Below are 12,771 nucleotides of genomic sequence, written 5' to 3'. Positions count from 1 at the left end.
CCAACCCCTGCGCAGGGCCCCTTTCCCTGCAGGGCCTGCTGGGGAAGTATCCCTGGCTTGTGGCAGCTGTGGTTTGGCGCTCAGGACCCAGATGTAAAAGGAGCTCGGGCTGAGGCAGGGGCCGGCGCTGGTCTCCAGAAGGCAAGCCCCAGAGCGCCTCAAATAGGTGGTAACATCCCCAGTTTGATCCAAATCAAAACAAGCCTGGATTTTCCTGTTTGTTTTCTTTTCCTCCAGCAGGGAGAGGAAAGGAATGTGCAGCGGCTGCTAATTGGATAGTGGAGTGACCGATTCCTTATTTTCTTATCCATGCTGAGCAGAGCTGTAGGGAATCTCTGGGGCCAGGAAGGACACAGCGGGAGTCTCTGGGTCTCTCTGAGACGGAGTTCACAGTCGGGACCAAAGCTGCCAGCTGACATGTTTTATTTGGCCTGCCCGGTGTTTAAAAAATGTTTTAAAATAGATGCTGACATTTTTAAAAGGGGGAGATGATACATAAAATTCTGCATTCCTGGCTTGTGTTGAGACATGGAAAGATCTGGGCCCAAATCCCCGCAAGTAAACAATCGGGGGAGCTGAGCTGAGGCTGCTCTTTTATACGGGTCACCAGGGTCCCCTCCCACCAGCGTCACCCACCTCCATTACCTATCAGGTCCTCATCAGCATTTGAGTGTGTGACCCCACAAGACAGGAAACCCTCCCTCCTAGGACCCTCACCAATCTCAGGATGGGCACTACACTGATGCCACGGGTCAGCAGGCAGACCAGTGGCCAAGGCGACTGGCAAGGGCGCTTCCAGAGTCAGTTGGACGGCAGATTAAGGTGCCAGTTATAAAGCCATAGAACGCAGCGTGATGCATCACTGGGTGAAGAGAGGGGCTGAAGCTAGAGACAGGTTCCTGAAGTGCTCCATCCGGTTTAATTCTTCTATACGTCTTTGAAACCTTAGGCAGATGAGAGCAGAGGCTGTAAATCACCCTCTATTCAATGGCTCATCATAAAGGATACGGAGAGAAATTACAGGAGGCAAGGGAAGGAAAAGCAGTGAGGAACAAGGCAAGGGTTGTTAACAGTGTGTTTGAAGATGGGCAGGTAGTACGTGAGAAGCTGCTGGAAGTCCGGCTTGATTTGGGCATCCCAGACGAACGGGAAAACCCACCCACCAGCCCAGCCTACTGCTGTGCCCCAGGGCATGTGATGGGGGGAATGTGTGTACAGAGAACTCACTGGGACTGTGCCTTACAATGTCAAACACATGGAGTTTGCTTCAGTCAGTACGCCTCTTAATCTTGGCTCTGTCATTTTTTGGCTGTGTGACTTTGGGTAGGTTACTTAACCTCTCTGAGTCACATTTTCCTCCTCTGTTAAATGAAGTAATCATCATAAATGCAAGGGGTGGTGCCAGAAGTCATAGGAAGCTCTCACTAAACGATACTTTCTTTATGTAATATTGTAAAAGATTAAAATTGAACCATCCCCAAAGGAAAGTAGATTTCACTTACTCAGGTGGCAGTTAAAAGGTGATCTCTGAAGGTTCTGTTTTGCTTCTTTTGAGGAAGGGCAGGAAGACTGCCCCTCCCAGGGTCTTCTGAGTGTCCACACAGGTTTGTCTTGACACAGGACGGCAGTGTTTGAGTGGAAGAACTCAGTTCAAGAGGAGGGTAGCCGGAGGCTCACTGGGCCTGTCCACGGCTTCCCAGACTAGCTGTGAGCCACGCCTGTGGGTGGGACATGCTAGTCTCTGCCCTTCTCTCCTCTCCTCCCCGCCGCACCCCTGACTCAGTGCCCTGGGAACCTGACCCTGGCAGTGCCTCACGCACTGTCTTTGTTTGGGCTTCCCCAGAAGCAGAGCCTCAGGTCAGGACTGGAGCGCTGCTGGTTTCTCGAAGGTTGTGGTGGACATGGAGATGCCCATTCAGATCCCCCTTCAAGGAAGGACTGATTGCCCTGCTGTCAGCACCTTCAGGATCTGCCCCAGCTGCAGAGAGAGCCCCATCGTGTCATCTGAGGTCATGCCTGCCCTTCCTGGGGCTACTGGCATCCTCCTGTGTACCCACATCCGGAGCCTGAGCAAAGTGGACCATTCAGCTCCACAGGGGACACCCAGGACTTGTTCCAAGCTCCTCCTAGGCAGCGCAAGGCTTTGTCAGTCCTGTATCATATCTTAGCTTATCCTTCTGTCCAAGCCTGCTTCCACCCGCTTCCTTTCATAGGTGTTGGTTCCCTAATAAAGCCCAACACTCCACATTCCGTCTCGGGGTCCACTTCCAGAGAACCCAACCAGTGGCAGAGCTCTGGAGTAAGGGGGCCAGGAAGGAGGGAAAGTCAATATAAGAGTGTGTTGTCAAAGCCAGAGACCCTGCTGGGACCTCTGAGAAGGGTCATAGTTGCCCCCTGGGAATGGTCCATTGGGTGGCCTCTGCCCATCAGCTCCCAGAACTGCCTGTGAGGGCTCGAACTGCCCCCATTCCTGGGCTTCACTTACACACTGGCTGAGAGGGTTCCCCACCTTCGGAGATGCCCTGAACAGAAAGTGGGTGCACCGAAGGAGGGATGCCATCAGCCGGACTCTGAGCTTATGAGGCGCTTCACCGTGGCTGCACTCAGCAGAGAGCCCGGGGACGTGGTGCGGGGCACCCCAAAGCACCTGTAGACAGTAGGTACTCGGGCCAAGCAGAGGTACCAGCAGGAGCCGGGAGGGTGGGAGGAGAGGAAGATGGGGTAGTTTCTGCCCTGCTCCTTCCTGCTTCCGCAGCGGGGCTCAGGCAGTAGCTCTGGCTTCAGGCAGCTCTTCTTGGGTACCATCTCTCCCTGGGATCAGAAACACTGCCCCCTGCTCCTTCAGCCCGAGGATCCTGGTGTTGCTATTCTCTGGGTGTCTCTGCTTTCCGTACTGGCTCTTTTCACCCCATTCACACCTCTGATAATTGTCTCCTGGCCAAAGGGCCTTTGAGTGAGTGCTCTGAGGGCATCCTGGTAGACACAGTGGGCCACGCCACCCCTGATGCCGAAAGCCTTACCTTCCCCATTGACCCCACCTTCTCCAGCCCTTCCATCCGTCCTCCCTCCCAGCCACTCTCGGTCCCCCTACAGCTTGCTTTTGAATCTATTTCTCGTAGATAAATTTATGTCCTCCTCCTTCACAGCTTTGCCTTTTGATTTGGAGGAAGGAAAAAAAAAAACCTTTCTATAAAGCTATTAAATGTTTTCTTTTCGCAAACACCAGTTTTGTACGTCAGAAGCATTGCCTTTCATGACTATTGAATTCTTGGAAATGGGCTTCAAGTGCCTATTTTGGGAATTAAAATCATAACATCAGCTCTTTTTCGCTCTCTGCGTTCCTGCCTCTAGTCCTCTCCAGGGTGATGGATCCCTCTGGCTGGGCAGAAGCAAGATCAGTTATAGGAAATGTGAGAAAGGAAGGAATAATGCTCCATTTCAAGAGCTTTTTCTCCCGACAGTTATTTTCAACAGGTGAGAGGTAGTGAGGCTGGCAGCAGATTTTTCAGGGAACACACAGCTACTTTTCCACCCCCAGCCTTCAATGTACACATTCTCCAGAACCTCTGGAAAACCCCTCGAGTGCATTCAGTCAACACATATTAAGTGAGCGCCCACTGCATGTCAAGGAGCTGGGTGCTGAGAACAAAAACGTGTGATTCCCACCCCACGCCATGGGGTTTATAATCTGTGTTGAGCGTTAGAGATTAATTGGTGATTCACAGAAATGTGACATTGCAATTTTTCCTTGGCATTTGCTGTTCCCTCTGCCCGGAATGCTTTTCCCTTAGCTATTTACATGGCTTGCTCCATACTTTCTCCATTTTTTTTTTTTGCAATCATCACTCTTCATGGAGGACGTCTATGGCCACCCATATCCCTTCTCTCTCTTTTGTTGCCTTTTTTTGGGGCCCATCTATCCCAGAATGTAAGCTTTATGAGAATAAGGATTTTCTTCTTTTTTTTTAAAAGTCTTTTTTGTTCTCTGCAGTATTTTCAGACCTGAGAACAGTACATGGTACATAGTAGGTGCTCAAACAATGTTTATTAAATGAATGAAGCAAACCAAGTACTAATAAGCATGGAGCTGAGAAAGACTAGACACAAGGCTTCTCAGGGGAAGTGAGAGTCAGGCTGATCTAAGAAAGATCAGAAGGCATTACCTAGGCCTAAAGGAGAAGCAAATAATTCCATGCAGGAAACACTGGCATGTGCAAAAGCCCTGTGGTGAATGAGAGCATGATGGGCTTTAAGAGCTAGAAGGTGTTCAGTGAAATTCAAGCCCAGGACAGGGGATGGGAGAGGGATGTTATGAAGTAATAATAACAACCAAAACTTAGAGCAGCTCAGAAATACTGGGAACCATAGCAAGCTTTGTACAACTCTGGGAGGAAGATACTATACTTATTGCCATTTTATAGATGAGGAAATCGAGGCCCAGGTAGTTGAGGGAACTTGTTCAAATCACAGACTTAATGAACGTCAGAATTAGAATTAAACTGCAGAACTCTGACTGCAGAGCCTGTGGCCTTAACCCCTGTGTCCTTCAGTCTTTAGTAGGAAGGGTAGGATAGGCCAGCACCTGTGGGGACTTGGAGTGGCATAGAATCCCCACTGGGGACCAGGCAGGAGCAGGCAGATACAGGCTGGTTATCTCCTGGGGGGATTCTCACGGATCTCCCAGCTCTGCGCTCCCCACCCCACTTGGCTCTCTGCAGCCACACCCACCCTGGTTGGATTGACTGTCAAAAACGTGTTTCCACCATTTCTAGTCTGGATGGGCAGAATCAGTCCAAAGTCCCTAAAGGTTTGGCCCTGTACCAAGAAGATACCTTCAGAGGTGATTCTGAAGCTAGCGCTCTGTTCTCTGGGGTGATGGTTATTTTAAAAAGCATTAAGTAGGTCATTTGCAGTGCAGTGTGGCGTCTCCAACCTTGGCTGGCCACTAGAATCCCCAGGGGAGGCTTTTAAATGTCTCCGTGACCAGGCCGCACCCTGACCAATTATGTCAGAATCTCCAGAGGTCCGACCCAGGCATCAGTAAATTTTAAAGCTCCCCAGGGGAGCCCAAGAAGCAGTCAAGTTTGAGGATCACAGCCCCTCATTGCTCACAGAGTGGACCAGGGACCAGCACAGTCAGCATCCCCGGGAGGCTGTTAGAAACGCAGACCCTCAGGCCCCGCCCCAGACCTGTTGAATCAGAATCTGCATTTTCACAAGGTTGATTCCTGTCTGCGTTAAGGTTTGAAAGGCAGGGTTCTAGAATCACACTGTCTGATACTTTGGCCACTAACCACGTGTGGCTATTTAGATTAAAATGAAGTTAACAATTCAGCTCCTCAGACACACCGGCCACATTTCAGGTGCTCATTTGCCGTGTGTAGCTAGTGGCCACCATATTGAACAGCACAGAGAAAGATCTTTTGGATCATTGCAGAAAGTTCTGTTGGACTGCAGTGCTCTAGAACATTCTGGAAAGAGGTGGTAATCAGTCACAGTCTTTTTCCTTTGGATGCCGTAGGCATACAGATAGACAATGCTATCCCCTTGGAAGGGACAAAATGGAGATATATTCAACACTGCATGAGAGGGGACACAGGTATACCGCGCTTTTCAAAAGCTCGTTTCATACTACTTTTACAAAAGACCTACATTAGTACCTGTTTTTGGTAACTGAAAGAAATCCGAAGAGAACTTCTGCTTTAACCAAAAAAGACTGTCAAAATAGCATTCCGCCTTGGTTTGCATCGAGCTGTCATAGAGGCAGCGTGATGGATATCCCCCAGTTCCTTCCCAGGAAGCACGCTCAGCATCTCAGCATCAAGCCACCATAGCTTTGAACTATGTCCGTGAGCATCTGTGCTTTATCTTGACTGACTTTGCGCATCCTTTAGCAAGATGTGTCCTGAGGTAATTGCTTCTTTACAACCATTTCGGCTTATGAAAGGTTTGCTCTACTTTCAGATAGTGGGGGAAACCAGTAAATCTAGGCGATTTCGTTTCTGTTCATTTTAAGTAAATCAAGAACATAGCCTTATCTTCCCAAGCCCTGGCTAAGTGCAGTTTGTGGGGATGGGGAACAGATGAAAGGGGAGAGAGGAGAAATGTGAGAAGCAAGATCGATGTGAAGTGTAGAACAGAATGCGGGACGGCTAGCCCCGATCCCCACCCTCCCGTGCCTGTCGCTGTCAAGGCAGCAGGAACACAGGCCCTGATCCTCACGATGTGGAAAAGTACTCGGCAACCAGATGTGACTGATTTCTGACTCCAGGTACAAATGTGAAAAGCAGGCATTCTGTCAGCTAACTGATAGCCGGGTTACAGTGTGACGTGGCTGGGGGCTTAGTTTGTTTTTCTTTGAGGCGTGTTTTCTTTGCAGGAGGCAATTCAGTCCCTTTAGCGAAATCCTTCCTCTTTGGGGGAAGGGCCAGTGATGTTTCTCCATGTAGACCGTTGGGTCGCTGACAGCGGGATGCGTAGTGCAGCGAGAGCTGAACAGTATGATGATGGCGGGGTGCTCCAGCAGTGGAGAGTGATGTGAATTTTCCTGGGAGAAAGCTGCTCTCCGTTTAGACGGATGCTGTGCCAGCTGACAGGAGGTTAGGGGCAGTGCCCAGCAAGCCGACCATTTGTTTGCTCACACATTCCTTTGGGTGCTCTCCTTCCGAATTACCGTGGGGAAGAAGTGGGTGAAAAGGGCGAAAAAGCAGAAGGAGGGAATGCAGCAACAGAATGTATCCGACTACATAGCACCCTGTGCCACGGCGCACTGTTTAAATCTTTGCACAATTGTAGCTGTCTCAGTTGATGTTGTCACATAGTAATACTTTGCATTTTGAGGTGTTTCGTGCTTGTTTTATGAAATTGGTCCTCATGATTACCTGAGGAAGAAGTCAGAGCAAGTTTCACCATCCCCTTTAAAGGGAATACAGCCCAGAGAGGTTGAGTGATCTTGCCAAGGTCACACAGCTACTAGTGAAATGAAGACTCAAAGTGTTCATGTATTCATTTATTCATAACTCTTCATTGAGAATCCTACCAAGTGTCTGCCTCTGGAGACGCTTCTGTGTCGTCTCTGTTTTCATGTTAGAGTCTAGAGAAGCTGATAGAAAGAAAAAAAAAAAGAAGCAAATTAACAAATTAAATGATTACAAATTGAAAATCACACACCATCACTTCCACCATCTTCTGTTGTCCACACAGGCCAGTCCTAATCAAACGTGGGAAGGCACAGATACCAGGAGGCGAGGATCTGAGGGCCGCGTCTTAATTTGTCAAGACCATGCAGTCTCAGCAGAGAGGCAACGATTTGCTCTTGGAACGCGTGAAAACAATCTTTTTTTATGTATAAAGCACAGATATACATATAGTACATAAACAGAGAGTATATCTATGTACTAAAATTTCATGGTGAGGGAACCAGGCAGTAGGAGAAAATTATCTAGAAAGTCTGCTTAGGGGGATGATAATAAAAAAAAAGGGTTGAGAAACACTGACTAAAAGGTTTTTTGGCCACAAGCACTGGAACACAATTTAAGCTGACTTAAGCAAAAAACGAAGCCCAGGAGTGTAGGCTTACGTATGGCTAGATCCAGAGGTTCAAATACTATCATCTGGGCTTTCCCCTCCATATTATATGTATTCAATAGATTGTCTCTAAGCAGATTTCCATTAGCATCTCTATGAGTGCCATTCACATCCTACTATCAGCTAAGCTGTCTGCCGCCCACCACCCACCCTACAAGGAAAGGTGCTTCAATCTTCTTAGCTCTAGCGGAAAAGCCCTAGAAAGTACCCACATTGGTGCATCCTTGGACATATGTGCGTCTGTGGTTCTGGGACCAGTTCCAACACGTGGGCTTTTTTTCCCACACTACCAAGCATTTGTCCAACACCAGCTGAATGTTCTACAATTCAACTCAATTCTAACGCTGTCTACCTGGAGATAGCATCAGATTCCACAGGTTAAGGGCTCATTCTTACAAGATTGTCCCTACAGTTTCAGGTTGTCACCTGTGCTTCTGCCCGACCTGCTACAGATTGGAGATCCCAATGACCCCCTCCTCCGGTTTGATTAATTTGCTGGTGCGGCTTACAGAACTCAGAGAAACTGTTTGCTTACTAGGTTACCAGTTTATTATAAAAGGGTGTAACTCAGGAACAGCCAGATGGAAGAGATGCATAGTGCAAAGTATGGAGAAAGGGCACGGAGATTCCATGCTCTCTACAAGTGAGCCACTCTGCAGATCTCCACGTGTTCAGCAGACCCATAAGCTCCTTAAATCCTATCCTTTTGGGTTTTTATGGAGACTTCATTACATAGACATGATTGATTAAATCATGGGCCACTGGCAATTGAACTCCATCTCTAACCCCTCCCTTCCCTGGAGGGTGGGATTAGGGGAGGGTATTGAAAATTCCAGCCTTCTGATCACATGGTTGCTTCTCCCGGCAACCAGCCAACCAGCGGCCATCCTTAGGTGCTCTCCAAAAGTCACATCATTAACATAACAAAAGACACCTTTATAGCTTTCCTTGCTTAGGAAATTCCAGTGGTTTTATCTAGAGCTCTGTGCCAGAAATGGGATGAGGACCAAATATATATTTCTTTTTATAACTCACAACATCACAGCATCCCTTGAGGAGGAGTGGGGAGGTGGCCCTGAGTTAACTCCTGAACCACAGAAAAGCTGAGTTGATATCAGAAGAAGGGGAAAAGACCACCAAAAGGCAGAAATAACTGATGCCCATTTGGGAGGATCGTGAAATACTGCCCACATGCCTAGATTAGACAGCAGTGTGGACACTGAGACTACTAGGTATATGGAGAGAGAATAAGATGATAAAAGACCTTCAGTCATTTCATTGTGCTGTCCAGGGGGAGTCCTGTTTCTCTTGAAAAGGTGGGCTAGCAAGAAAGACAGGGCTTTGTAATCTGAGAGGTGTAAACTCTACCAATTACTAGCTCTGAACCTCTCAGACTTTCAGTTTTTTCATCTGTAAAATGGGAGCAATGCTACTCACCCCATGGGGTTGTCACCAGGATTAGTTGAGATTGTGCATGTAAAGTATCCAACAGAACACTGGCATATGTCACTAAAAGATGATAGTAGGAGGAGTAGTGTAAGGGGAGAGGGGATACCTATTCCCTATCTCCAGAGAGGGGAGGACACCTCCTCACCCCAAATGTTTTCTGCTCTTGTATCACTTTACTCAAGGTGAAAATCCCCAGGAGGGAGACTGGGGTTGGTCAAGCTTGGATGATGGAGAAGGCCGGGTGAGGTCAACACACCTTGCTTAACTGACTCACCAAGACTGCCCCAAATGGAGGTGAAGTGGCTTCCCAGAGGGAAAATGGGGTCCTGTTAGGGGAAGAAGGGAGTCAGACACTGGGGAGAAAAAGTACAGAGATCCACTACAGACATCCTCCAGTGCACAGGCTCCGGACGTGCAGGCTCAGCGGCCATGGCTCACGGGCCCAGCCGCTCCGCGGCATGTGGGATCTTCCCGGACCAGGGCACGGACCCGCCTCCCCTGCATCGGCAGGCGGACTCTCAACCACTGCGCCACCAGGGAAGCCCCAAGAGCCTGATTCTTGATCAAGTCAATCAGTTGATGATCTACCCACGGAAACTCCTACGTCTAGACTTCTTGTAACGCCTTATTGCCCAAAGCTTTTGAATGATGTATGCTCATTCACCTCGAAATCTCCAACAGTAAGGAAGACTGTTAGATCAGTGGTTCTCAAAGCGTAGTCCCTGGACCAGCGGCATCAACCTCACCTGGAAACTTATTAGGGATGCAAATTCTCAGGCCCCATCCTGGTCTTCCTGGCTGGGAAAGGAAGGGGCCACAGCAACCTGTTATTAACAAGCCCTCCCGCTGGTTGTGATGCGTGCTGGAGTTTGAGAATCCCTGCTTCGTATATTACTCTCTTATCACACGTTAGAACTGCTGGTAGTGTCAGGGTGTCGGTCATTACTCCTTCTAATTTACCCTTTCCTATCAGTGCTTGTTTCAATTCTGCTATCCCTAAGACTCCAGTGGGAAGAAAAAAGAAAAGATTTCAAAACTATTGGCTAAATAAACTTCCGCCTTTGAGTTTCAATGTACTTACTTTGGGTCATCATTGCTTTCCAGACAGGACGCTGGATTTCTGGGGAAGCCTATAATAGTTAGAATGCAGCAGACATTTCCAAAATGTTTAGAAACACTAATAATCTTTGTGATAAATAGTGATCTGTGGGAATCTTCCTTGAGCTTCGGGAAGCAAAGCAAGTGAGGAACACTGGGGGTTTGTGCAGCGACCAGTGTAAGGGGAGAGAAACGAGCGGAACAAAGGAGTCTGAGAATGATGGAAGAGGAAAGGAATGGAGACAAGCACTGCCCAAGAAAAAGAAACCCCTTGTGGTTAGGGAAGGAGGGGAAGATGGATTTGTTTTCTGGGACTCAGTGCATTTAAGCAAACAGGCGGAACTGAGGAGATGATCCAGGTGGGGAGTGGTGTGAGCCAGGTGTCGAGGAGGGAGGGCATGAGATGCGTCTGGAAAACTGGCGGCTGTGGATAAAGGAGAGGACAGTCCCCAGGAGGCAGGGCTGTGGGGGATGGAACATCACAGCAGGACTGGACGTGGGCACCACCTCCTGCTAACTGTGCTCCTGGACTGCTTTCCTCGCTTCCATAAGCCTCAGTTTCCGCAACAGTCAGTGGGCTCAGTAATCCTTATCCCAGTATCCAATGTGCTATGGACCGAACTGTGTCCCTAACAAGTTCATGCATCGAAACCCTACCCCTGACCCCCACTGTGATGGTGTTTGGAGGTGGCACCTTTGGGAGATAATTCAAGTTAGATGAGGTCGTCAAGGTAGGGCCCCCATGATGGGATTGGTGGTTTTGTAAGAAGACAAAGAGACAAAGATTCCTCTCTCCATCATGTGAGGATACGGGGAGAAGGTGGTGGTCTGTAAGCCAGGAAGAGAAGTCTCACTCGAAACTGAAGTAGTCCCCACCTTGATCTTGGACTTCCAACCTCCAGAACCATGAGAAATAAATTTCATTTGGGTAAGCCACCTAGTCTATGGTATTTGTTATGGCAGCCTGAGTAGAGTAATCCGCAACGTACGTTGGCAGCCTTGTGTAGTCCTGGGTCCATGATAAGTAAGTAAGTAATAAATGAGATTTATAACAATAAATACATAGTAAGTTTGGGAGATGAGATTCCTCAGGTCCTTGAATGACTAAGCTGAGTGTATAATTTATTATGTAGACAATGGAGAGCTTGTGAGCAGAAAGCAAGAAGCAGAAGCACACATGTGGAGCATTCTGAGATCAGTATGACAATACAGTGTTATATACGTCAGGGTTCAGCAACCTTGAGCCTCAGAGTCACCTGGAGAGCGTGTTAAAACACAGGTTGCTGCTGCCCCCCCACCCCCCCCCACCCCCCCCCCCCCCCACCCCCGCTTTTGGCTTCAGTAGGTCTGGGATGGAGTCCAAGAATTTGCATTTCAAATATATTCCCAGGTGATGCAGATGTTGCTGGTTCAGGGGTTACACTTCCGGGGAGGGAGGAGAAGAGAGAAGAAAGACTGGCGCAACCTTCAGCTTATGACTCAGTGCTGGGATGGGCAGCAGACTGCTCACTCTGAGAATGTTCAGGCCACACCGTGGTAGACGGTGGATAATGTAGATGGTATGTGGAACTGCCAGAAGAAATTGCTACATGAACGGAAAGCAATTTATGGTGTTGGGTTTCTGTGTTTCTTTCCAGGGTAAACCACTGTAATTAGAAAACTTGCAAAACCTTGACTTACAAAGTGAGTGGATATTGAAATTAGTGAATCAACTTTCCCGCCGACTTACAAACTGAGTGGATATTGGAATTAGTGAATCAATTTTCCGGCCTTCTCCAGGTTGTGGATTTCTGTTCAGGGATGACTGTTTGCGGCCAATGGCGAAAATGAACCAGACGAGTTGCAAAGCTATATCATAAACAATGCTGGTAAAATCACCTGAACCTGCAGGTTCATTAAGTTGTTGGGTTGAGTCCAGGATGGTAGGAGTGAGACAGTTTGTCTTCCATGTCATTTTTCTTAGGACCCCGATGTGAACATTTGTTGTTTCTTCCACTTAGCGGTCCCTCCTCCTTTATATTTGTACCTGCTCTGTCCCGTCATCTTTCTTTGGGAAATTCCTTGTCACCGTACAATTTCATATGGTAATTGTCAGGCTGGCAGTCTCCTTAGTCCTCCCTTCTGGCCTCAGGGGCGGGCATGGGATCGAGGTCTGGCCAATCACAGTGTCCTGTCCCTGCAGGCCCCGTCATTGGGCTGAGGAGTCATGTGACTCAGCACAGCCTATCCGAGTCCTCCTCTGGGATTCATCTCTGGCTGTCAGAAGAGAGAACTCTTTTTCCTCTGAAGATGCCAAGATGTGATAATATAAGTGAAGAGTGCAGCTCATCCACCCCCCAGACATGGATGAAGCCCTCTTGTCACAGGAGGGAATGAGCCCAACCCAAAGAGAAAGGAGAGGCTGAGTTTTGGAGAGGAAGGGATGCAGACAGAGAGAGATCCTTATCATTTGTAGAATCCAAAGGCCAATACTGCCTGAAGATTTTCATTTGCATGAGTCAAAAAAAACTTCCCCTCTTTACTTAAGCTTGGAGCAGGTTTCTGGCAATTTTAACTAAAAGAATCTGAACAGTCAAGTCCATTTATCCACCTGTAACCTTCTAACTTCTAGAAATCGACTGGTGCCTGGGGAAATTG

At 48.2% G+C, this 12,771-nt stretch overlaps 1 long non-coding RNA gene across 1 annotated transcript; it reads right to left on the bottom strand.

Moving 5' to 3' along the window:
• Positions 1 to 437: 437 nt before the first annotated feature.
• LOC141275694 (uncharacterized) lies at positions 438 to 2,069 on the bottom strand. Its single transcript, XR_012323894.1, has 3 exons — positions 1,961 to 2,069; positions 1,503 to 1,718; positions 438 to 944 (listed from the first exon to the last, which is right to left on the bottom strand). It is a non-coding gene; the product is annotated as an uncharacterized lncRNA (long non-coding RNA).
• Between the last annotated feature and the right edge of the window lie 10,702 nt (positions 2,070 to 12,771).

This window comes from Tursiops truncatus, chromosome 10 (assembly GCF_011762595.2).
Source record: "Tursiops truncatus isolate mTurTru1 chromosome 10, mTurTru1.mat.Y, whole genome shotgun sequence".
In the NCBI taxonomy this organism is placed as follows: Eukaryota; Metazoa; Chordata; class Mammalia; order Artiodactyla; family Delphinidae; genus Tursiops; species Tursiops truncatus.
This window is presented reverse-complemented; position numbering and strand designations above follow the sequence as displayed.